The following is a 24,709-nucleotide window of genomic DNA, read 5'->3' as shown; positions in this document are numbered from 1 at the left end:
TTCCCATCCGGAAACCACACAGCTCTGTCGCACCCCATTATCATGTCCCCTCTTTCTTCTTTAACCCACTGGGAAATTAGGGGTTTCTGGGAGGTGTCCCCTACACCCACCCTCATCCTGGATTCCAGAGGGTGAGGCCGTGTTTTTCCAGTTACAGTGGGGACCCGCAGGGCGAGGCCTTGTCCCCTCCCTCAGGTGGCTCAGGGTCCCCAAGGACAAAGGTGGGAGATACTACGTCAGAGAGCATCTCTCCAGCTGCCCCTCTGCAGCTCCAGGGGAGGCTCTGGGCGGAAAGATGTTCGGCAAGTGCCTCTCCCAGAAGAGAGGGGAGATGGGTAAAGAAAGTGACCCCGAGCTGCGGGAAGTGGGGGAGAAGCAGCGGTAGAGAGGGGAAAAGAGGCCAGACTTGGAGAAGCTAGAGGCACTGGGAATTGCTGGGGCTCATCGATAGGGCACTAAAGCATGGCACAGGCCAGGACCACAAGCTGGTGGAAAGGGGGCTGCAGACTTTTGTGTTTAGAGCGTTATATTTAAAAATATTTCGAAAGGAGCATTTTTAAACCAGGAGATTTCACCTGAAAAGAAATTGGATTTCTGGCTTCTTCTGAAAACGAGAAGAGCTGGGATGCCCACAGTGGGCAGAGGTGAGTTGCCCTTACCATTTGTATGAGAAGTGTGCTCTCGTGTTCACCACAGTCCCTGCCATTCTCCGCTGAATTACGCCCACCTTCTTAATTCATTTACTTTACCTTTCTGACCATGTGGGCATTTGAGATTTCAGTCTGTGTAAATCCAGCAGGGTAGGTCCTCACCTGGCTTCGGAGAGCAACTGCCTGTGGAGATCTCTTTTTGGAGAAAAGAGATCCCTGCAAAAAGATTAAACTCCAGGAGTAGGGGAGAGTGCTGGTGACTGAGCTGGCCTCTTCTGCCACATGGAAGGGTTGGTGGGACAGGGGGTGAGAATCGAAGAATGGAATCTGGAAAGATGAAGGCTGGGAGGGGTCAGTGTGGAGTCTGTAATATGTACCCACTTTCAAGCTTCTAATATCATTCAGGATGTGGATATGACTTTGGAGAGGGAGTAGGAAGACCTTTTTAGTTATATTCCAGAATTCCAGACTGAGAGCCTGTGCAAGGATGTGATGGATGGTTTCCTGCAATCCCCTCCCTAAACCCAACTCATATCCTGTTACTGGTGGATGTGAAACCGTTCCTTTCATTTGAAAGAGGATGATGATGACCATACCTCTTTGTACCTATACAGCTTACAAAGCACCTTCACATGCCTCAGCTGAAGCTTTCATGACTCTTGGGAGGTAGGTGTTATTATCCCCACATGCTTAGTAAGTGGCAGAAGCCACAATTCAAACCCATTGCCTCTGACTCTGAGTCCAATGTTCTTTCAATTACAAACCAGCATGCTGATTTGTTATTGGCCAAAACTCTTCCGAAGCCCACCTAGTCCTATTCTGGCTGCATGGAATTTTTTTTTTTTGAGACAGTTTCACTCTTGTTTCCCAGGCTGGAGTACAATGGTGCAATCTCGGCTCACCACAACCTCTGCAATCTCGGCTCACCGCAACCTCTGCCTCCCAGGTTCAAGTGATTTTCCTGCCTCAGCCTCCAAAGTAGCTGGGATTACAGGCATGCGCCACCACCCCCCAGCTAATTTCGTATTTTTAGTGGATACGGGGTTTCTCCATGTTGGTCAGGCTGGTCTCAAACTCCTGACCTCAGGTGATCTGCCCACCTTGGCCTCCCAAAGTGCTGGGATTACAGGCGTGAGCCACTGCAGCCGGCCGTGCTGCATGGAAATTAACGAGACTTCAAGAGTCTCACTGCAGGCTGGGCAAGAGGTCTCCAGGCTACTACTACTGAAACTCAGCAAAATGTCCTGATTGGACTTCCACCTTTCTTTCCCTTCCCATCCTCCAGTGGAATCAATACCCCAGAGGCAAAACACACATAGAACAGAAGAAAGTGAGGCAAAAGGCCTAAATATTCCAGCAGAGTGGCAGTTGCCCTGGCAAAGCTGCATTTTGCATTTTCTCAACAGCTTACCTGAGATTCCAAACTGGTAGTCCCCTGTGGGACTTATGCCTCCCCTTTCTTGGCATTCCACCCCACAGGCCCAGAGGTTTGGCTTTAATAATTTTAGCACAAAGCTGTCCTGCGAAGGAGTGATCTTGGCTGAGCCTCAATCCATAACTCTTTCCAGCTGGCCAGGCCTCCTGAGGGAGTTCCCCGTGTGTGCCAGGGCTGTGTCTTCATCTTCTTCTAATGGCACACTCAGACACCACAGACACGTTGTCAGTCATCCTCAGTTCTCCCCAAGGCCACATTCTCCAGTCTTTCTGTGGCATTTGGCAGTGCTGACCACTCTCCTTGGTTTTAATGACTCAGTTATTGGCCTTCTGCTCTTCCTTTGTAAACTCTTTTTATAGGCCAGGCACTGTGACTCATGCCTGTAATCCCAGCACTTTGGGAGGCTGAGGTGGGAGGAGCTCTTGAGCCCAGGAGTTTGAGACCAGCCTGGGCAACATGGCAAAACCCCATCTCAAAAATTAGCTGAGTGTGGTGGTACACGCCTGTGGTCCCAGCTACTCAGGAGGCTGAGGCGGGAGAATTGCTTGAACCGGGGAGGCAGAGGTTGCAGTGAGCCGAGGTCGCGTCATTGCACTCCAGCCTGGGCAATAAGAGCGAAACTCTGTCTCAAAAAAAAAAAAAAAAAAAAATGAATAAAATAAACTCTATTTTTAATATGTTAGATCTCCCAGAAGCAGGGAGGCTTATAAAGTTTTCTCCCTGAGACATCTAGTTTTGCATCTAGCCAATGCTTTCTCATACAACCACTTGGGAAAAGTTTTTCCTAGCCAAGTGACCTCAAGCACATTGCTATTGCTTGCTGAGCCTTAATTTCTTGAAGTTGTCTGTGAAATTTCAATAAAACAATCCACCAGAGTGCTCTGCAAACCTGGCTGATCATTAGAATTACCTGAGAACTTAAATTCAGATTCCCAGGCTTTACCCACAACCCACTAAATCTAGGGGACTGAGATCCCTAGACCTACCATTTCTCATGAAATGACTGTGCAGGGCCGGGCGCGGTGGCTCAAGCCTGTAATCCCAGCACTTTGGGAGGCCGAGACGGGCGGATCACGAGGTCAGGAGATCGAGACCATCCTGGCTAACACAGTGAAACCCCGTCTCTACTAAAAATACAAGAAAATTAGCCGGGCGTGGTGGCAGGCGCCTGTAGTCCCAGCTACTCCGGAGGCTGAGGCAGGAGAATGGCGTAAACCCGGGAGGCGGAGCTTGCAGTGAGCTGAGATCCGGCCACTGCACTCTAGCCCGGGCGACAGAGCGAGACTCTGTCTCAAAAAAAAAAAAAAAGAAAGAAAAAGAAATGACTGTGCAGTTTAAATGAGATTATGTATACAAAGCAGGCATCGCAGTGCCTGCCGTGTGCATGTTCAGTAAATGGTAGCTGTTAGAAGTATCAACTTCTTCAATTAATTCATTCAAACATTCAAATGAATGTTTATGTCCAAGGTCCTGGAGTAGGTGCCTTCTCCACAGGAATAAGGCAGATGTGGGCTCTGCCTCCATGGGAGTGGCATTCTAGTAGGAGAGACAGAGATTAAGCAGCTAATTATACCATTAGTTGTTAATTACACTTGTGACAAGTGCTCTGAAGGGAAGCACAAGTTGCTGTGGGGCATACAACTAAGGCCCTGACCTATGCCAATGAGTCCCAAACCCCTATTTCCAATTTCCACCTCCAGACTCACATATCTAACTGCCTGTTGGATATCTCCTTGTGAATGCTTGCTGGTCTTCAAATACCATAGATCTGAAAGTGACCTTATTATCTCCCTCTTCTCCTCCCCACTCCCCTTGCTTCTTGATCTTCACTTTGTCCCACTCCTGTTCCTCTGCTTACACAGTTCCTTCTTCCTGGAATTTCACCCCCGGCCGTACTTCAACTGTTGAGATCCTTAAGGCTCAAATGCCACCCTTCCACTTGGTATCTCCAGTGGAAGGTGATCCATCCTTCCCTTGAACTCTCCTCCTCCTACCCATAGCATTTGCAGCACTCACATGGCTCATAATGAACATAGTCTTCTACTGTAATTATTTGTATGCTTGTCTGAATTGAAATGGGAGCTGTGTGCAGTAGCACACACCTATAGGCCCAGCTACTTGGGAGGCTGAGGCAGGAGGATCTTTTGAGCTCAGGAGTTTGAGGCTGTAGTGTACTATGATTGCACCTGTGAATAACTGCTGCACTCTAGCCTGGGCAACATAGTGAGACTCCATCTCTAAATATTAAAATAAATAAATAAATAAGTAAATAAATAAATAAATAGATAAATAGAACTGGAAGCTCCTTGAGCACAACTCATCTTCTACATCTATATATATATATCTCAGCACCTATCACAGTATTAAACACATGAGGTGAAAAAAGGGTTTGAAAATGCTTTCTCATACAACCACTTGGGAAAAGTCTTTGGCATGACACCAAGAGTGAGATTCATAAAAGAAAAAAAAACAATACTTCTAACTTCATCAGAATTAAAATCTTTTGCTCCGCAAAAGTTCCTGTTAAGAAGGTGAAGGCGGCCGGGCACGGTGGCTCACGCCTGTAATCCCAGCACTTTAGGAGGCTGAAGTGGGCAAATCATGAGGTCAGTAGATCAAGACCATCCTGGCTAACACGGTGAAAACCCATCTCTACTAAAAATACAAAAATTAGACGGGCGTGGTGGTGGGCGTCTGTAGTCCCAGCTACTCGGGAGGCTGAGGCAGGAGAATGGAGTGACCCCGGGAGGTGGAGCTTGCAGTGAGCCAAGAACATGCCACTGCACTCCAGCCTGGGTGACAGAGCAAGACTCTGTCTCAAAAAAAAAGATGAAGCCTGGGCATGGTGGCTCAGCACTTTGAGAGGCCAAGGTGGGCAGATCACGAGATCAGGAATTCAACACCAGCCTAGCCAGCTTGGTGAAGCCCCATCTCTACTAAACAATTAGCTGAGCATGGTGGCGTGCACCTGCAGTCCCAGCTATTCGGGAGGCTGAGGCAGGAGAATTGCTTGAACCTGGCAGGCTGAGGTTGCAGTGAGCCGAGATTGTGCCATTGCACTCCAGCCTGGGCAACAGGCCACAGAGTGAGACTCTGTCTCAAAAAAAAAAAAAAAAAAAGAAGGTGAAAAGAGAAGCCAAAATATTTACAAATTACAGCAAATGTATCCAGAATATGTATCCAGAATTTGTAAAGAACTTTCTAAACATAACAGAAAGGAAATGGGGGCCGGGTGCGGTGGCCCAAACCTGTAATCCCAGCACTTTGGGAGGCCGAGACGGGCGGATCACGAGGTCAGGAGATCGAGACTAGCCTGGCTAACACGGTGAAACCTCGTCTCTACTAAAAAAATACAAAACACTAGCCGGGCAAGGTGGCGGGCGCCTGTAGTCCCAGCTACTGGGGAGGCTGAGGCAGGAGAATGGCGTAGACCCGGGAGGCGGAGCTTGCAGTGAGCTGAGATCCGGCCACTGCACTCCAGCCTGGGCGACAGAGCGAGACTCCATCTCAAAAAAAAAAAAAAAAAAAAACCCATAACAGAAAGGAAATGAACATTCCAATTAGAAAATGGGCAAATAACTTGAATAGGCATTTTACCAAAGGGAATATACAAATGGCAAATAAGCATATGAAAATATGTTCAACAGGCTGGGCATGGTGGCTCATGCCTGTAATCCCAGCACTTTGGGAGGCCGAGGCGGGCAGATCACGAGGTCAACAAATTGAGACCATCCTGGCCAACATGGTGAAACCCCGTCTGTACTAAAAATACAAAAATTTGCCAGGCGTGGTGGCGCGCAGCTGTAATCCCAGCTACTCGGGAGGCTGAGGCAGGAGAATGGCATGAATCCGGGAGGCAGAGCTTGCAGTGAACCGAGATCGTGCCATTGCACTCCGGCGTGGGTGACAGAGTGAGACTCTGTCTCAAAAAAAAAAAAAAAAAAAAAAAAAGAAAATATGTTCAACATACCTATCACAGAAATGAAATTCAAAGCACAATTATGTGACACTACATACCTACTAGAGTGGCTTAAACACAAAATACTGACAATACTAAGTGCTTACAAGGATGCAGAACAGCTGGATCTCTAATTTATTCCTGCCAGAAAAGCTGGTGGGGATGTAAAATGGTACACATACTCTGGAAAAACACTTTAGTAGTTTCTTATAAAGTTAATATACATTTGGCCGGGCACAGTGTCTCAAGCCATTACTGTAATCTTAGCACTTTGGGAGGCCAAGGTGGGCAGATTACCCGAGCTCAGGAGTTAGAGTGCAGCCTGGGCGACATGGTGAGACTTCATCTCTCCTAAAAATACAAATATTTAGCCGATCGTGGTGGTGTGCACCTGTAATCCCAGCTACTCGGGAGGCTGAGGTGGGAGAATCACATGAACCCAGGAGGCAGAGGTTGCAGTGAGCTGGGATTGCACCACTGCACTCGAGCCTGGGCAGCAGACGGAGACTCTGCCTCCAAAATAAATAAATTAATGAATTAATTTAAATAAATTAATATATATTTACCATGTGACTCAGCAATTTCAGTCCTGAGTATTTAGCCTAGAAAAAGGAAAACCTATGTTCACACAAAAATGAGTATACAAATGGTCATAGCAGCTTTCTATATGATGTACTAAAATAGGAGACAACCCAAATGTCTTTCACCAGGTGAGTGGTTAAACAAACCAAGATACATTCATACAATGGAATACTGTTCACCATTAGAAAGAATGAACTATTGACACATGAAACAACTTGGGTGAATTATAAGGGCATTTTGGTGAGTAAAAGCTAACCTCAAAATGTTACATATTACGTGATTCCATTTATAAAACATTCTTGAAGTGAAGAAATTATAATGATGGGGAAAAGATCAATGATTGACAGCAGTTAAGGTTGTAGGTTTGTGGGAGGATGTGACCATAAAGGGGCTAACAGGAGGGAATTTTTGTGGGAACATTTCTGCTACTCAAATCTATACACATGATAAAAATTCAGAGGGTGAGAGAGGGAAGAGAGAAACCTAATGAAATCCAAATAAGGTCTGTAGCTGAATTAAGGTGTTGTATCAATGTCATTTTCCTGGTTTTGATAATGCACTATAGTTATATAAGATGTTATCATGAGGGGGGAGCTGGGTAAATGGCACATGGGAACTTTCTGTACTATTTTTGCGATTTTTTTTGTGTCTTAAACTATTTCAAAGTAAGACATACATAAAAATAGGCAAATGTTCTTAGGAGATACATACTGAAGTTTTAGGGTTGCAGTATCATAATTTATGTAACTTACTCTTAGATGGTTTGGCAAAAATGCTGTCCACACATACCATGCATACAAATGTACACAGAAGGGGGAGGTAAAACAAATGCATCAAAAAGTTGACCATTGGTGAATTTAGGTGAAAAATGTAGTTGTTTATTGTATTAGCCTTGCAACTTCTCTAGGCTTAAAATTTTCAAAATAAAAAGTCAAGAAAAAAAAATTTTTTTTTTTTGAGACAGAGTCTTGTTTTGTTGCCCAGGCTGGAGTGCAGTGGCACGATCTCGGCTCACTGTAGCCTCTGCCTCCCAAGTTCAAGCATTTCTCCTGCCTCAGCCTCACAAGAGTAGCTGGGAGTACAGGTGTGTACCACCAAGTCAGGCTAATTTTTCTTTTGTATTTTTCTTTTTTGAGATGGAGTTTTGCCCTTGTTGCTCAGGCTGGAGTGCAGTGGTGTGATCTCGGCTCATTGTAACCTCTGCCTCCCAGGTTCAAGCAATTCTCCTGCCTCAGCCTCCCAAGTAGCTGGAATTACAGGCGCCCACCACCACGCCCAGCTAATTTTTGTAGTTTTAGTAGAGGTGGGGTTTTGCCACGTTGGCCAGGCCGGTCTCGAACTCCTGAGCCTCCTAAAGTGCTGTGATTACAGGCATGTGCCACCACTCCCAGTCTTTTTTTGGTATTTTTAGTAGAGACAGGTTGGCCAGGCTGATCTTGAACTCCTGACCTCAGGTGATCTGCCTGCTTTGGCCTCCCAAAGTGCTGGGATTACAGGCATGAGCCACTGCACCCAGCCAAGAAATTAGGAAAATATTGATTAATAGATACATAGGGGTGTGTGTGTGTATGTGTGTGTGTGTGTGTGTGTGAGAGAGAGAGAGAGAGAGAGAGAGAGCGAGCAAAAAGGAAAGTATCACTCAAATGGCTGGGCTTGAACCAGTGACCTTCAGTCTAATACTCTTTTAACTTGGGCTAATTGTAAAGAACTCTCACCCTTCCTTCTTGCCCACCAATAGGAAAATCCTGCTTGTTTTGAAGTAACAGAAAAAGGTCAGAATTCACACTATGTTGGGAGTATTTTGAGTGCTAGTCTGAGTCCTTGGTATTGCCGTAGTCATCTCACACACATTTACTGAACCCTGGCTATATGCCAGCTGCTGGGATCCTAGAGATGAATATAGTTAGACATGACAAATGGTGTCACTTTTCTCAGATTAATTTAATTTTTAAAAATATGGAATTATATGTAGTACGTAATGTGTTGCGACTTTCTTTTTTCACTTCATAAATCATATACATTTTCCCACATTAGTTATATACATCTATTTACTTATTTTTACAGTTCAGTATAGCATTTACTTGTAACAATGTGCCATAATATTCGTTTTTCTCTAATAAAAACACCACTCTGATTTTTTCCTTTGTCTGATGATTACCACAAGTGCGTATGAGATTTTTACAAAAAGAAAGGAAAAAAAACAAGCTAGACGTGGTGGCTTACGCCTGTAATCCCAACACTTTGGGAGGCCGAGGTGGATGGATTGCTTTGAGCTCAGGAGTTCGAGACCAGCATGGGCAGCATGGTGAAACTCCATCTCTACAAAAAATATTAATACAAAAATTAGCTGAGCATGATGGCGCGCACCTGTAGTCCCAACTACTCAGGAGGCTGAGGCTGGAGAATTGCTTGAGTCCAGGAAGCAGAGGTTGCAGTGAACTGAGATTGCACCACTGCACTCCAGCCTAGGCAGCAGAGTGAGACTCTGTCTAAGAGAAAGAAAAAAGAAAAAAAAAAAGAAAAGAAAAGAGAAAAGACAAGAAAAATACATTGCCTGAGTGAAATCCAGCCTTCATCTCTACTTTGCCATAATCATATGCACACCTGCTGTGTGTCCAGCTGCCTGCTTGGTACTTTTTATGTCTGTATGGTAAAAGACATGAGACACAGTCACACTCCCAAAAAACTACAATCAACTGAAGAGATTTGACTAACTTGAGATTTTAACTTAAGGACCAGGCAGTATGCACTTGATTACGGACCATACATTCTAAGTACTCAGAGGGAAACCTACCCTTTTTCTGTCTGATTTTAGACTATTTTTTCAGCTGGATTTCTTTAGCCTCTACGAAAAGATATTGCATGAGCATATCATTAAGGAAGATGGGGGAGAATCATGCCCCAAACTTTCTAGAAGAAAGGGGAATGTTTTTAACAAAGAAACATGAAAGAACATGACATCAAGCTAAATCATACTCCTGTTTGTCCTTCATTTATAAAACTTCAACTGTTTCTATGTACATAGAAGATAAAAAACAATAGGCTGGGTGTGGTGGCTCACACCTGTAATCCCAGCACTTTGGGAGGCCAAGGCGGGCAGATCACGAGGTCAAGACATCGAGACAATCCTGGCCAACATGGTGAAACCCAGTCTCTACTAAAAATACAAAAATTAACTGGGCATGGTGGTGCACGCCTGTAGTCCGAGCTACTCGGGAGGCTGAGGCAGGAGAATCGCTTGAACCTGGGAGGCAGAGGTTGCAGTGAGCCAAGATCACGCCACTGCACTCCAGCCTGGCGACAGAGTGAGACTCTGTCTCAAAAAAAAAAAAAAAAGTTCTTTGGGTGTATCAGTTGATAGTAACAGTTCATCCTATGTGGTTGTAGTTGTGCTCACAAATTTGTGTTTGCACAGTTTTGCATTGCCTTGTTTGATGTGCAGCGTTTGTTCCTCTTCCATATTTTTGCTTAGGGAATTTGGGGTTTCTATGTTTTGGCTTTAGCAGTGTCTCAGTGCTTAAACCTATTTCTGTGTTCTCTTCCTCTCTCTCTTTTTCCGTCTCCCTCTCTTTCTTTCCCCTTCCCAGAATGTTCTCTTTATTCACTTACTTCCAAGTCTGAGGCTAGGCTGAACGAGTTTCCAGAACCCCAGGATTAGGAGAAACAGGACTTGCCTGTTCAATTACACTTCAAGACCATGGACAGCTCCCCAGCCGTCCTAGTATCGGGGCCTGCTTTATAGACTTCACTGAATGTGAGAATGGAGACGAATCTGAGAAACTATTTGGCCTACCTCCTCCTACCTTTTGCTGTTTCCCAGAGAAAGGATCCTGGTCGGCAAATAGTCCAGGATTATTAACTGCCTGGCTGGGGGGAGATACAAAGGACCTGGAGGGTGCCTTCACTCAGCATTTCCTGCACTCAAATCTGCTAGTGCTTGGAAAAATCCTTCAGTTCAACTCAGCAGACTTGTGTGGACCAAGCCTTTCCCTCCCAGGAGAGATAAGGCCTAAATACAGGAGAGATAAGGCCTAAATACAGATACAGTCTCAGAGGCGGAACAAAGGAAACAATAAGAAAATGATTCCTCCTAAAGGCTGTTCTCCACGGGAAATAGAGGAAGAGAAAGCCCAGAGCATTGGGGGCCGAAAGGGCTGGAGAGGGAGTGGTGGAATGGAATGGAAGAGGGGCATTCAGGGACTTCTAGGGGACTCTGAAGTCAGTCTTGGTGAACTCCACACAGTTCACACCAGTGTGCCCTGAGCACACATTCAAAGATATGCCTCACACTTTCCTAAAATGAGAATGCAGAGGTCTCCCACTGTCTCCTCTTCCAAACTAGACTAACTTTTTTTCTTTTCTTTCTTTCTTTCTTTTTTTTTTTTTCCTTGAGACAGAGTCTTGCTCTGTCAACCAGGCTGGAGTGCAGTGGTGCAAACATGGCTCACTGCAACCTCAACCTCCCGGGCTCAAGCGATCCTTCTGCCTCAGCCTCTCAAGGCAGCCTGAGACTACAGGCACAGGCACATGCCATCATGACCAGCTAATTTTTTTTTTTTTTTTTGGAGAGATGGGATTTCATCATGTTGCCCAGGCTGGTCTCAAACTCCTGAGCTCAAGCCATCTACCCACTTTGGCATCTCAAAGTGCTGGGATTACATGTGTAAGCCACCATACCAAGCCAACTAATTTCCAAAAGATAATTTATGCAATGATTTGATGTATTTTGTCGTCTTTGTTCTTCATAACAAGCTTAGGGTTTTATTATTCCCGTTTTCCAGATGAATAAACTGAGACTCTGAGAGATTAGGGAACTTATCCGACGTGACACAGCTAGAAATTGGCAGAGCTGGGTCTTGAACCAAGTTCCTCTGATTCCAAGCTGGTGTTCCTTTCATCACACTTTATCCCTAATTGGGTCTTTGTGTGTGTGGTAAAATACATATAACAGGAAGTTTACTCTTTTAATCATTTTAAGTGTGTAGTTCAGTGGCATTACATTCACAGTGTTGTACAGCCATCTCCATTATTTCTAAAACCTTTTCACCGTCCCAAAAGAAACTCTCTACTCATTAATCAATAACTCCACATTTCCCCCATCCCTGTCTTTGGCAACCCATTTTATTTTCTGTCTCTATGAATTTGACCATTCTACGTACCTCATAGAAAAGGAATCATACAATATTTGTCCTTTTGTGCCTGGCTTATTTCACTTAATATAACTTCAAGATTTATCTATGTTGTATCATGTGTTAGAACTTCATCTCTTTTTTTCTTTTCTTTTTTTCTTTTTTTTGAGATAGGGTCTTCATCTGTTACCCAGGCGGGAGTGCAGTGGCACAATCTTGGCTCACTGCAACCTCCGCCTCCCAGGTTCAAGCAATTGTCATGCCTCAGCCTCCCAGGTAGCTGGGATTACAGGTGTGCACCACCATGCCTGGCTAATTTTTATATTTTTAGAAGAGATGGAGTTTCGCCGTGTTGGCCAGGATGGTCTTGAACTCCTGACTTCAGGTGATCCACCCACCTCCACCCACCTCGGCCACCCAACGTGCTGGGATTACAGGTGTGAGCTACCATGCCTGGCCAGAACTTCATCTCTTTTTATGACTTGATACAGTCTTGTGGTTGCAGAGGACAGAGATTCACTCAGGCCACCGGAAGGAATGAAGGGTTATTGTAAGCGGCCTTTACAGAATTCAGGAAGACAGAAATCTCAGCCACATGCTGAAGTTTAGGAATAGCCATGTGGCTGGGTTTATTAGGACTTAAATGTAGTTTGGAATCTGATCAGCACAGCTCTGGGGACCAAGATACCTCACTGATTTCTTAGTGGCAGGAAGTTGTTGTTTTCTAATACTTAGCCATTATGTCAACATAGTGATACTCTACTTAGCAATATTCTCCTTGTGGTCTGGCACCACCAATGAACTACTTCATATCTTGTGAAAAGCAAACCTCTGGCTTTTGCTAACCCCACATTTCTACCATTTTAATGGTATGCTATATTTTCTCCCTTTGTGGCTTTCATCTCCTCCTGCTGCCAGTTGACAAAGTTTCCAAAAATCTCTGGCTCTAAGCCACCTGCCTACCTAGAAATTATCTGCCCTTGAGATGAGCATCTTCTGCTCTGATCCGTTGTACCCAGGGTGACAAGTCACATGCTTGTGAACATGACTCCTAATGGTAAAGACCTGCCTCTCTCAGGAGGAAGTTGGGTGCATGGCAGGCGGATACACAGAGAGGCATTGCCTTCATCCCTCTGCATGAGCTCTCTGGTGCTCTCACATCAGGCTGTTTATTGTAGTTTAACCCTATGGATTTACTTCTGTGACTTTACAAATCCCAGAGCAGAGGTGTATTTGGCTGAGTTGATGTGTACTATGCAGGTATTTTTGTTCATATTTTTAGATTATACAAATCATTGCTATATGGTGATATGGAGTTTGGAATTACTTGAAATATGCTTAGCTTATGTCAAGGTGCCTACTGGTGGTTTCTGAATGGGACTCTTTTCCTTTCTTTTTCTTTCTTTCTTTCTTTTTTCTTTCTTTCTTTCTTGCTTTCTTTTCTTTTCTTTTCTTTTTTCTTTTTTTTTTTTTTGAGACAGTCTTGCTATGTCGCCTAGGCTGGAGTGCATGATCTTGGTTCACTGCAACCTCTGCCTCACTGGTTCAAGTGATTTTCCTGCCTAACTCAGCCTCCCAAGTAGTGGGGATTACAGGCACATGCCACCCCACTCCTGGCTAATTTTTGTATTTTTGATAGAGACGGGGTTTCACTATGTTGGCCAGTCTAGTCTCAAACTCCTGACCTCAGGTGATTCACCCACCTTGGCCTCCCAAAGTGCTGAATTGCAGGCATGATCCACTGTGCCTAGCCAGTGAACGGAGTTGTTTCTTTAACACTGAAAATCTGTTTTCAATTCCTGTGCCAAGTCTGCAGTAACAGGAAGATCTTCAGAACACAGGGCACACCGAGGTGCTAGCAAATCCACCGCCTTCCAGTAAGCTGTGGGTAAAAGGACTGGATTGTGGGAATCATGCCATTTCTAGTTCTATGACTGTGACAAAGAATGTGGTTCTCATCACACATCACACGAACATCTCATGTTCTCTGCCTCCACTACATTTCCCAGCTTCCCTTGTAGTTAAGTTGGAGCATGTGACTAATATTGGCCAACAGGCTGTGAGAGGAGGTGATACATGTTCTCCACACTTTCTCTTCTTGGAAGGCATGAGTTTAGTTGACAGAACCCTCAAGGTGGAAGCAGACTGGATCCCTGAGTCATCGTCTGAAACAGTGCTGCCCTGGGGAGCCTCCTAATCTTTTGCGAGTAGGAAATAAACCTCTGGAGGGTAGGCCCTGGAGACCTTGTTGTTTGACTGTTACTGCAGTATAGCCTGGGTCACCCTGATTAGTACAGTCACTAACCAGCAGCGTGACCTTGGGTAAGTAAGTGTCTTCAGTCCTCATCTTCCTCTTCTGAAACATAAGAGAATTGCCCCGAATAATCTCAAAGGTTACCTTCATGATTCCTGATTTACCATGTCCTGTTGACTTTTCCTGGGTGGAGTTTCCATTTACTTCTTTCCATTCTTACTGCCACTGAGGTATATATTTTCTCACTTGAGCCTCCTAATCGGCCTCCATGTCTCCAGGCTCATGCATCTGTCTTTCCACTTCCTTATATAGATCATGTTCCCTTCTTACTCAACAGCCTTCACTGGCTACTCACTGCCTGCTGAAAAAAAGCCCATGTGGGCTGGGCATGGTGGCTTACACCTGTAATCCAAGCACTTTAGGAGGTCGAGGTGGGTGGATTGCTTGAGCCTAGGAGCGTGAGACCAGTATGGGCAATATGGCGGAACCCTGTCTCTACAGAAAAGAAAAGAAAAATTAGCCAGGTGTGGTGGCACGCACCTGTAGTCCCAGCTACTTGGGAGGCTAAGGCAGGAAGATCGCTTAAGCTCAGGAGGCCAAGGCTGCAGTGAGCCTTGATCATGCCACTGTACTATAGCCTGGGTGACAGAGCAAGACTCTTTCTCAAAAATAAATAAATAAATAAATAAAATCTGTGAGAGATCCTTGATAATCTGTGTTTGGTTATTTGTGCAGAGTTCTCTCTCATCCACTGTACTGTAGGCTTCTTGAGGCCCAATATCACATTTGATTCAGTTAATAGCCTCCCACACAGTTACTGCCTATTGAAGTGAAAAGTCAAATATCTCCAAACTAGGAATCAAGCCCTAGTAGGAAGATAGAAACTACTAAATGAATTGCAATGATGAAGTTTGCTAGTAGAACACTGTATTAGTCCATTTTCACACTGCAGATAAAGACATACCTGAGACTGGGCAATGTACAAAAGAAAGAAGTTTATTAGGCTTACAGTGCCACATGGCTGAGGAGGCCTCAGAGTCATGGTGGAAGGTGAAAGGCATGTCTCACATGGCAGCAAACAAGAGAAGAGAGCTTGTGCAGGGAAACTCCCATTTTTAAAACCATCAGATCTCATGCGACTTACTCACTATCATGAGAACAGCATGGGAAGGACCCACCCCCATGATTCAATTGCCTTCCACCAGGTTCCTCCCATAACATGTGGGAATTCAAGATGAGATTTGGGTGGGGATACAGCCAAACCATATCATTCCACCCCTGGCCCATCCCATATCTCATGTCCTCACATTTCAAAACCAATCATGCCTTCCCAACAGTCTCCCAAAGTCTTAACTCATTTTAGCATTAACTCCAAAGTCCACAGTCCAAAGTCTCATCTGAGACAAGGCAAGTTCCTTCTGCCTATAAGCCTGTAAAATCAAAAGCAAGTTAGTTACTTCCTGCATACAATGGAGGTATAGGCATTGGGTAAATACAGTTGTTCCAAACTGGAGAAATTGGCCAAAACAAAGGGGCTACAGGCCCCAGGCAAGTCTGAAATGCAGTGGGGCAGTCATCTTTTTTGTTTTGTTTTGTTTGAGATGGAATCTTGCTCTGTTGCCTGGGCTGGAGTGCAGTGGCATGATCTCGGCTCACTGCAAGCTCCGCTGCCTGGGTTCATGCCATTCTCCTGCCTCAGCCTCCAGAGTAGCTGGGACTACAGGTGCCCACCACCATGCCCAGCTAATTTTTTGTATTTTTAGTAGAGACAGGGTTTCACTGTGTTAGCCAGGATGGTCTCATTCTCCTGACCTCGTGATCCGTCCGCCTAGGCCTCCCAAAGTGCTGGATTATAGGTGTGAACCACCATGCCCGGCCCACAGTCATATATATATAGATATATATTTTTTGAGAGTCTCGCTCTGTCACTCAGGCTGGAATGCAGTGGCACAATCTCGGCTCACTGCAAGCTCCGCCTCCTGGGTTCACACCATTCTCCTGTCTCAGCCTCCTGAGTAGCTGAGACTACAGGCACCCGCCACCATGCCTGGCTAATTTTTTGTATTTTTTGTAGAGAGGGGGTTTCACCATGTTATCCAGGATGGTCTGGTCTCAATCTCCTGACCTTGTGATCTGTCAGCCTCGGCCTCCCAAAGTGCTGGGATTGCAGGTGTGAGCCACCATGCCCGGCCCCGCAGTCATATCTTAAAGCTCCAAAATGATCTCCTTTGACTCTATGACTCACGTCCAGGTCACACTGATGCAAGAGGTAGGCTCCCACGGCTTTGGGCAGCTCTGCTTCTGTGGCTTTGCAGGGTATAACCCCCCTCCTGGCTACTTTCACAGGCTGATGTTGAATGTCCGATTTTTCCAGGTGCAAAGTGCAAGCTGTCAGTGGATCTACTATTCTGGGGTCTGGAGGATGGTGGCCCTCTTCTCACAGCTCCACTAGGCGGTGCCCCAGTAGGGACTCTGTGGGAGCTCGGACCCCACATTTCTCTTCTGCACTGCCCTAGCAGAGGTTCTCCATGAGGGCCCTGCCCCTGCAGCAAACTTCTGCCTGGGCATTCAGGCATTTCCATACATTTTCTGAAATCTAGGCCGGTTCTTGACTTCAGTTCAAACCTCAGTTCTTGACTTCTGTTCACCTGCAGGCTGAACACCACGTAGAAGCTGCCAGGGCTTAGGGCTTCCACCCTCTGAAGCAACAACCTGAGCTGTACCTTGGCCCCTTTTAGTCATAGCTGCAGCAGCTGGCTGCAGGGCACCAAGTCCCTAGACTGCACACAGCAGAGGGACCCTGGGCCCGGCCCACTAAACCATTTTTTTTCTCCTTAACCTCCAGGCCTGTGATGGGGGGTGCTGCTGTGAGGACCTCTGACCTGCCCTGGAGACATTTTTCCCACTGTCAGGGATTAATATTAGGCTCCTTATTACTTATGCAAATTTCTGCAGCTGGCTTGAATTGCTCCTCAGAAAATGGATTTTCTTCTTTATTGCATTGTCAGACTGCACATTTTCCAAACTTTTATGCTCTGTTTCCCTTTTAAAACGGAATGCTTTTAACAATACCCAAGTCACCTCTTGAATGCTTTGCTGCTTAGAAATTTCTTCTGCCAGAAACCCTAAATCATCTTTCTCAAGTTCAAAGTTCCACAAATCTCCAGGACGGGGGCAAAATGCTACCAGTCTCTTTGCTAAAACATAACAAAAGTCACCTTTGCTCTAGTTCCCAATAACTTCCTCATCTCCATCTGAGACCACCTCAGCCTGGATTTCATTGTCCTTATCATTATCAGCATTTTGGTCAAAGCCATTCAACAAGTCTCTAGGGAGTTTCAAACTTTCCCACATTTTCCTGTCTTCTTCTGAGCCCTCCAAATTGTTGCAACCTTCGCCTATTACCCAGTTCCATAGTTGCTTCCACATTTTCGGGTATCTTTTCAGCAGTACCCCACTCTCGGCCCCAATTTACTGTATTAGTCCATTTTCACACTGCTGGTAAAGATATACCCAAGACTGGACAACTTACAAAAGAAAGAGATTAACAGTTTCACATGGCTGGGGAGGCCTCACAATCATGGCAGAAGGTGAAAGGCATGTCTCACATGGCAGCAGACAAGAGAGGAGAGCTTGTGCAGGGAAACTCCCATTTTAAAACCATCAGATCTTGTGAGACTTACTCATTATCATGAGAACAGCAGAAGAAAGAGCCACCCCCATGATTCAATCACCTCCCACCAGGTTCCTCCCATAATACATGGGAATTCAAGATGAGATTTGGGTGGGGACAGAGCCAAAACATATCAAATACCTACTGAGAACATGTAGAATGTGTACTAAAATGCAGAATATAGGCCAGGCATGGTGGCTCATGCCTGTAATCCCAGCATGTTGGGAGGCCAAGGTGGGTGGATCATCTCAGGTGGGGAGTTCGAGACCAACCTGGCCAACATGGTGAAACCCTGTCTCTACTAAAAAAAAATATATATATACAAAATTAGCCAGGTGTGGTGGCACATGCCTGTAATCCCAGCTACTTGGGATTCTCCTGCTGAGTCAGGAGAATCACTTGAACCCAAGAGGCAGAGGTTGCGGTGAGTTGAGATTGTGCCATTGTACTCCAGCCTGGGCAACAAGAGCGAAACTCCGCCTCAAAAAAAACAAAACAAAATAAAACAAAAAACATGCAGAATATGTGTGTGTTAAAGTCTGCATCCAAGGTTGACTTCTAAAGACTATTTGGAAAGCCTTGTGCAGTAAAGGAAGTGAGGGGGTTACAAAGATGTAATATGTAAAGCACAGCCCCTGCCCTTCATTGGGTGGTGGGAGGAAATGTGTGCAAGAAGCGGTCTGCTTAGAACAGCAAGGGAGTCCTTAAAGTGGCTTTTTGGGGACAACAGAAAAAGGAATTTGACTATGCGGGCTGGCCCTGGTGCAACCCTTCTTTATAAGAAGTGTTATGACTTAGACCCCACTGGCTTCATCTATAGTGCTACAGGGGGCCCCCAGTGGGCCCAAAACACAGACAGAGGAGGAGAGAGGTAGGACCAGAAAAAAAGAAGGGAAGTGGGAAGGAAAGAAAGTGAAGAAGAAAACGAGAGTAAAGGGTGTGCATTACCAAAGAATCCAGCATTTACATCCTACTTCGTAATACAAACAACATTCTCACAAGAATCCTGTGAGGTGACCATTGATATTTTTATTCTGTGGATAAAAGTAAAAAAGGGAGAGAGTTCAAGGGACTTGCCCAAGGTCATAAATTTAGGTTTCTAACTCAATACCTTGTACCGTATTCTCCATTGCACCAGTTGTCTCTCAACCAAGAGAAAGTGTCTCAATTCCTGATCTATGGGTTTCTTTTCCCAGTTTATAATGCTATTTAAAATCTTCTTTAAAACTATAGGTCAGGAGCAGTGGCTCACTCCTGTAATCCCAGCACTTTGGAAGGCCAAAACCAGCAGATCACTTGAGGTCAGGAGTTCAAGAGTACCCTGGCCAACATGGTGAAACCCTGTCTCTACTAAAAATACAAAAATTAGCCAGCCATGGTGGTGCATGCCCGTAATCCCAGCTGCTCAGGAGGCTGAGGCTGGAGAATCGCCTGAATCTGGGAGGAGGAGGTTGCAGTGAGCTGAGACTGCACCACTGCACTCCAGCCTGGGGAACAGAGTGAGACTCTGTCTCAAAATAAATAAAATAAAATAAAATAAAATGATAAAGCCCAAGGGCTGAGTCTGTGATAATACCAGATGAATTTAGAGCATCTTATAGTGCTAGAAAGAAAGAAAGTGTTCAAAAATAAATGTATAAACAAATGAGTAAGCAGGACTGGGCATGTCAAAAGGACACAGGAGCCAACCTGAGAGACCTCCAATGGCTAAAGGTAGAACAATTTGAGTGACAAAATGAATTATGATAGTAATGGGTTATGACTCAAACAATAAAATAAGTATCTATCAGCCCATACCTATATAATTGAAAGATTGAATAAATAAATTGTAAAGAAGGAACAAATATCCCTTACAGAAGAATTCCAATTAAGACATGTCAAAGGAATGAAAAAACTCGGGCGCGGTGGCTCATGCCTGTAATCCCAACACTTTGGTAGGCTGAGGTAGGCAAATCACTTGAGGTCAGGAGTTCAAGACCAGCCTCAGCCTGGCCAACATGGCAAAACCCTGACTTTATTAAAAATACAAAAAAAATTATCCGGGAGTGGATCACCTGAGGTCAGGAGTTCGAAACCAATCTGGCCAATATGGTGAAAATCCATCTCTACTAAAAATACAAAAATTAGCCAGGTGTGATGGTGACCGCTTATAATCCCAGCTACTCAGGAGGCTGAGGCAGGAGAATTGCTTGAACCCAGGAGGCGGAGGTTGCAGTGAGCAGAGATGGCACCACTGCACTCCAGCCTGGGTGATAGAGCGAGACTTCGTCCTAAAAACAAAAAAAAAATTAGCTGGGCATTGTGGCGAACACCTGTAATCCCAGCTGCTCAGGAGGCTGAGGCAGGGGCATCACTTCAACCCAGGAAGTGGAGGCTGAGGTGAGCAGAGATCATGCCACTGCACTCTAACCTGGGTGACAGAGTGAGAAAAAAAAAAGAATGAAGGAAACATAAAATTACCATTAGAACACCACAGTAATAATTGCTGCAGATAAAGTCCACTGATGAAGCTAATATTGGTGGGCAAAACTCTAAGGAGAACCAGGATATTTACATAGCATTTAAGTGTAAACCTCCAAATATGCATTAATTATCTTGTTTTTAACATATGTCCCCAAATGCTTTGATATGCCTCCCTCCACAATGGAAAGCTTAACCCTTCCTTTAAGTGTGGGCTGATTTAGTGGTGCACTTCTAACAAATCATGCAGGGGTCAGCAAAGACCCAAATAGGAAATATATTAGGCTGTTTAAGTCATATGGTCTCTTTTGCAACAACTCACCCCTACTGTTGTAGCATGAAAGCAGCCATAAAAAAATATGTGAATGAATGAGTGCAGCTGTATGCCAATAAAACTTTATTTATAAAAACAGGCAATGGGTTGGATTTGGGCCTTCAGCCATGGTTTGCTGACCTCTAGAATAGCATATGAAAAAGAAAAAATAGTAACTTTGCAGTGGAGAAACCTGGCAGACACCACCTTAACCGAGTGATCAAAGTTAACATTACCGGTAATAAGGAATACTGAAGTGTTATCAGTGAAAAACGGTAGAGTAAGGAAATCCAAAAGTTTATCTCTCCATAAATGCAAACAAAAGGTTGATTAAAACTGTTAGACTTGGCCAGGCACGCTGGCTCACACCTGTAATCCCAGCACTTTGGGAGGCCGAGGCGGGTGGATCAAGAGATTGAGACCATCTTGGCCAACATGGTGAAACCCCGTCTCTACTAAAAATACAAAAATTAGCCATGCATGGTGGCACACGCCTCTAGTCCCAGCTGCTTAGGAGACTGAGGCAAGAGAATTGCTTGAACCCAGGAGGCAGAGGTTGCAGTGAGCCAAGATCGTGCCACTGCACTCCAGCCTGATGACAGAGTGAGACTCCATCTAAAAAAATAAACAAACTGTTAGAATCAACTTTTCAGAACTCTAGACACTAACCAAAAGACCTGTAGCAGCCAGTGGAATGTTTTCATAAAAAAGACAGCTGAATCATAGTAAGAATAGCAAGTTGTAGTGTTTTAACTTACTCTGGTCCCATCCCCAGGTTAGCAGTGAATTTGGAGAAAATAGCTACAGTCCCAGTATAGGTACCAGTACTAGAGGGAAGAGAATGGACCTAATTGACAAGGAATTGTTTTTGTTTGTTTTGACCTGTATGGTAGCTCCCTGGAGGACTTTCTCAAGGGCTTACCTTTATCTTGTCTAACTTAGAACACTCTAGTGGTGAGTGTGGCTACCCAAGGAGCATTTGTTGAAGATATTTACAGGCAAATGTTTTGGTTATTGCTGCCTGGGGCATTGGATAACAGTTGGAGCAAACAATAGGCTAATAAAAAGCTTGGGAGAGAAGACTGAAGAATGAGATGCTTTGGAAAAGGACTTTGAAAAACTGACATATCCTTGGGAAACCAGAAAGCCACATGCATGCCAAGGCCTATGCACATGTTTAGGAAAGATCTGAGAATGCCCTAAGTTTTCTGGCTGATCTTTAGACTCTTCACAAGCATGAAGCAAAGGCTAAGGCAAAGAGCTAGATTCCATCTCAAAAAAAAAAAAAAAAGAGCAACCAAATAGAAATCCTCGGTTTGAAACGTACAATAACTGAAATGAAAAATTCACCAGACGAGTTCAGCAGTAGATTTGAGCAGACTGAAGAAAATATCAATGAATTTAAAAATGAATCAATTGAGATTATCAAGTCTGAGGAACAGAAAAATAAAAGAATGAAGATACATGAAGACAGCCTAAGAGACCTTCTGGGGTTCCAGAAGGAGAGGAGAAAAAAAAAAGGAGCAGAAAGAATATTTAAAGAAATAATGGCTGAAAACTTGAAAACTTTCTAAATTTAATTTAAAACATTGATCTATACATCTGAAAAGCTCAATAAAATCCAAGTAAAATAAACTCAAAGAGATTCACACCAAGACACATTGTAGTCAAATTGTTATTAAGCCAAAGGCAGGAGAGAAATCTTGAAAACAGTAAGACAGTGGTGACTCATCACAAGCTGGGTGTGGTGCGCATGCCTGTAGTCCCAGCTACTCAGAAGGCTGAGGTGGGAAGATAGTTTGGGCCCAGGAGTTTGAGTTTAGCTTGGGCAATATAGTGAGACCCCATCTCAAATTTAAAAAAAAAAAAAGAGGCTGGGCATGGTGGGCTGTAATCCCAGCAGCAGTTTGGGAGACTGAGGCAGGAAGATCACCTGAGGAGCCAGGAGGTCAAGATCAGCCTGAGATACATAGTGAGACCCTGTCTCTCCAAAAAACAAAAATAGCCAGACTCAGTGGCATATGCCTGTAGTCCTAGCTACTTGGGAGGCTGAGGCAGAAGAATTGATTGAGCCCAGGAGTTCGAGGCTGCAGTGATGCATGATCATGCCACTGCACTGAAGCCTGGGTAGCAGAGTGGGACTTTGCTTCTTAAAAAAAAAAAAAAAAAAAAAAAAAAAAAAGGTAGGCTGGGCGTGGTGATTCATGCCTGTAATTCCAGCACTTTGGGAGGCTGAGGCAGGTAGATTGCTTGAGCCCAGGAGTTCAAGACCAGTTCAAGACATGGTAAGACCCTGTCTCTACGAAAAATACAAAAATTAACTGGGCATGGTGGTGCATTTCTGTATTCCCAGCTACCTGAGAGGCTGAAGTAGGAGGATTGATTGAACCTGGGAGGCCAGGCTATAGTGAGCCGTGATCACACCACTGCACTCCAGCCTGGGTGACAGAGTGAGATCCTGTCTCACAAAAAAGAAAGAGAGAGAGAGAAAGAGAAGAAAGAGAGAAAGAGAAAGAAAGAAAGAAAGAAAGAAAGAAAGAAAGAAAGAAAGAAAGAAAGAAAGAAAGAAAGAAAGAAAGAAAGAAAAGAAAGAAAGAAAGAGAAAGAAAGAAAGAAAGAAAGAAAGAAAGAAAGAAAGAAAGAAAGAAAGAAAGAAAGAGAAAGGAAGGAAGGAAAGAAAGAAAAAGAAAGAAAGAAGAGGGAGGAAGGGAGGGAGGAAGGAAGGAAGGACTCATCGTGTATAATGGATGCTCAATAAGATTATTACCCAATTTCTCATCAGAAACCATAAAGGCCAAAAGGCAGTGGGATGACATATATTAAGAGTGCTGAAAGAAAAAAACACCCCCTGTCACCCCAGAATTCTCTAACAAAACTATTCTTCAAAAATGAAGGAGGGAAAAAAAGAAATTAAGACATTCTAAGATAAAGACTGAAAGATTTCATCGCTAGTAAACCTGACCTATAAGAAATCCTAGGCCAGGCTTTGTGGCTGACCCCTGTAATCTCAGTACTTTGGGAGGCCGAGGTGGGTGGATCACCTGAGGTCAGGAATTTGAGATCAGCCTGGCCAACATGGTGAAACCTCGTCTCTACTAAAAATAAAATAAAACTTAGCTGGGCGTAGTGGCACACACCTGTAATCCCAGCTACTCGGGAGGCTGAGGCATGAGAATTGCTTGAACCTAGGAGGCAGAGGTTATAGTGAGCCAAGATCACGCCACTGCACTCCAGCCTGGGCAACAGAGTGACACTCCGTCTCAAAAAAAAAAAAAGGAAATCCTAGAGGAAGTCCTTCAGACTGAAATGACAGTAGATAGTAATTTGAATCTACATGAAGAAATAAAATAAACCATTGAAGGTAACTCCATAGGTAAATATAAAAGGTAGCATAAATGTATTCTTGATTAATTTTAATTTTTTCCTATCCTATTTAAAAGATAAGTACATATTGCAATAATTATAAACCTGCATTGATAATGCACACAATATATTAAGATGTATTTTGTGTGACAATAATAGCTCAAAGAAGGGGAGAGGGAACCAAAGCTATATAGGAGCAAATTTTTTGTGTAATAATGAAATTAAGTTGGCATTTATCTAAACTTAAGTTGTTATTAAGTAAGATGTTAATTGTAATTCCCAGGACAATGACTAAGAATTTAACTCAAAATATAGTAAAAAGGCTGGGCGCGGTGGCTCACACCTGTAATCCCAGCACTTCGGGAGGCCGAGGTGGGCAGATCACTTGAGGTCAGGAGTTCAAGATCAGCTTGGTCAACGTGGCGAAACCCCGTTACCAAAAATATAAAAATTAGCCAGATGTCATGGTGTGTGCCTGTAGTCCCAGCTACTTGGGAGGCTGGGGCAGGAGAATTGCTTGAACTCAGGAGGCAGAGGTTGCACTGAGCTGAGATTGTGCCACTACACTCCAGCCTGGGTGACAGAACAAGAACCTGTCTCGGCCGGGCGCGGTGGCTCAAGCCTGTAATCCCAGCACTTTGGGAGGCCGAGACGGGCGGATCATGAGGTCAGGAGATCAAGACCATCCTGACTAACACGGTGAAACCCCGTCTCTACTAAAAAATACAAAAATCTAGCCAGGCGAGGTGGCGGGCACCTGTAGTCCCAGCTACTCGGGAGGCTGAGGCAGGAGCATGGCGGGAACCCGGGAGGCGGAGCTTGCAGTGAGCTGAGATCTGGCCACTGCACTCCAGCCTGGGCGACAGAGCAAGACTCTGCCAAAAAAAAAAAA

At 44.6% G+C, this 24,709-nt stretch overlaps 1 protein-coding gene across 1 annotated transcript in view; it reads left to right on the top strand.

The window, feature by feature from the left end:
- Positions 1-24,709, top strand: part of NT5C2 (5'-nucleotidase, cytosolic II) — a 193,749-nt gene that overhangs the window by 312 nt on the left and 168,728 nt on the right. The gene's annotated exons all lie outside the window — the stretch shown is intronic.

The sequence above is a fragment of the Chlorocebus sabaeus genome, chromosome 9 (genome assembly GCF_047675955.1).
Source record: "Chlorocebus sabaeus isolate Y175 chromosome 9, mChlSab1.0.hap1, whole genome shotgun sequence".
In the NCBI taxonomy this organism is placed as follows: domain Eukaryota; kingdom Metazoa; phylum Chordata; class Mammalia; order Primates; family Cercopithecidae; genus Chlorocebus; species Chlorocebus sabaeus.
The sequence above is the reverse complement of the archived record's forward strand: the minus strand, read 5'-3'. Positions and strand labels throughout refer to the sequence as shown.